General features: G+C 42.6%; 1 pseudogene; it reads left to right on the top strand.

Moving 5' to 3' along the window:
* Window positions 1-732: 732 nt before the first annotated feature.
* Window positions 733-1,510, top strand: LOC102497828 (serine/arginine-rich splicing factor 6 pseudogene; annotated as a pseudogene).
* Window positions 1,511-2,036: the final 526 nt, after the last annotated feature.

The raw sequence follows: 2,036 nt of genomic DNA, 5'->3' as shown, positions 1-2,036 counted from the left end.
TTCGGGAACCAGCAGTTAGCGTAATGGCTGTCGCTGGACTCCCACTTAGTCGACCGCAGTTCACGTCCCGGTCCTGGTGGCTTAAAACTCACGCTGGGCATGTGTGCATGCGTGCCCAAGGTCCCGAGAGGAGAATGGAGGAGAAGGGATTGCAGCGTGACCATCCCCCCGGGGGGTGATTTCTCACTTTCTGTTTCTATGTGTCTCTCTGTCTGGCGAGCGCATGCGCCCCATAGCAAAAACCTCTCAAAAAAAAAAAAAAAGGTAGAAGGCATTTCAGTCAATGATGAGATCCCATAAGATAAGAGGTAAGGCCATATAAATTCCATGTGCAATGTGCAATATCATCTAGGTCTGTGTAGGTGCAATCTATGATGTTCACACAATGGCAAAATTTCCTAAAAATGCATTTCTCAGAGACCAGAAAATGGCACACTGTTTATGAATGTGAATTCCCACTTGGCTAAGTGCAGTTTGAGTCCCAGATCTAGCAGCTTGAATCTCACACCAGATGAATGAGCATGTGATCTCTCCCCAGGAAGTGATTTTAGCTTTCTTTTTGTCTCTCTGGAAGCACACATGTCCTATAGCAAAACAATTTATCTGAAATGAAAATTAAATTAAATTAAGAAATGCATTTCTCAACCATTGTGTGGCTGGACTTGGCCGCCACTGCGGAATGAGGGGCATGTTCGGTCTCTCACTGCACTCACACCTGCACCTGCGCCACAGCTACTGCCTTGCAGTGTGCTCTTAGACAGCCAGCCCTCGGGCCCCCTGCTCACCATGGACTTGCCACGCGTCTACATAGGACGCCTGAGCTACAATGTCCGGGAGAAGGACACCCAGCATTTTTTCAGTGGCTATGGCCGTCTTCTCCAAGTAGACCTCAAAAATTGGTATGGCTTCATGGAGTTTGAGGACTCCCACAACGTTGATGACACCGTTTATGAGCTGAACAGGCAAGGAGCTCTGCAGCTAACGCGTGATAGTGGAGCACACCCGTGGCCCACGCCGCAATCGGGATGACTACAGTTATGGAAGCCACAGTGGTGGAGGTGGATACAGCAGTTGGAGGACCTCTGGCAGGGACAAATATGGACCACCTGCTCATACAGAGTACAGGCTTATTGTAGAAAATCTTTCTAATAACTGCAGTTGGCAAGATTTAAAGGATTTTATGCAGCAAGCAGGTGAAGTGACCTATGCAGATGCTCATAAAGAATGCACAAGTGAAGGTGTAATTGAGTTTTACCCCTACTCTGACATGAAGCATGCTTTGGATAAACTGGACGGTACAGAATAAATGGCAAGAATATTAGGCTTATTGAAGATACGCCATAGACGATCTTATTCTGGAAGCAGATCCAGGTCACGGTCTCAAAGGTCACGAAATAGGAGTCGCGGGAGCAGCCACAGTAGATCTCGAAGTATCTTTTTTTAAGATCCAGGTCACGGTCTCAAAGGTCACGAAATAGGAGTCGCGGGAGCAGCCACAGTAGATCTCGAAGTATCTTTTTTTATTTAATTTTAATTTTAATTTTATTATTATTATCATCATACTCTTCTTTATATTACATTGGGTTACATATAATTATTTCATCAGGATCTGCTGCAGGGGTATTTTTGTTTATTTGCTTATTTTAAATGAACTGTTTCAAACTTTGAATACTTAAGGCTTTAGAGGGAGAACCCAATTTTCAATTATGTTGGCTTTTTATGAAGCTTGAGTTATGTAAGATTTAAATAAAAGTTTGCTACCAAGATGATTGCTTTATTGATAGGTCAATATTAAATTCCTTTAACTACTGTTACCTGCTGTTTGTGGAAACAGTGTAAATTATTCTTAACTGTAAAGCAAGGCAAGCCTCAGACCAGCAATAAATTATTCAGTTTGGATAACAAAAAAATGCATTTCTCTCATTAAACAATGTTCAACTCTGTATACATATCCATTATCACATTGATTTTAATTGTATATGGTAATGTCTTTGTCTTGCCTGATATGCACTGTACTCATGTTGGAAAAAGCCATA

Source organism: Tupaia chinensis, unplaced genomic scaffold (genome assembly GCF_000334495.1).
Source record: "Tupaia chinensis unplaced genomic scaffold, TupChi_1.0 Scaffold145322_1, whole genome shotgun sequence".
NCBI classification, from domain to species: Eukaryota; Metazoa; Chordata; class Mammalia; order Scandentia; family Tupaiidae; genus Tupaia; species Tupaia belangeri.
This window is presented reverse-complemented; position numbering and strand designations above follow the sequence as displayed.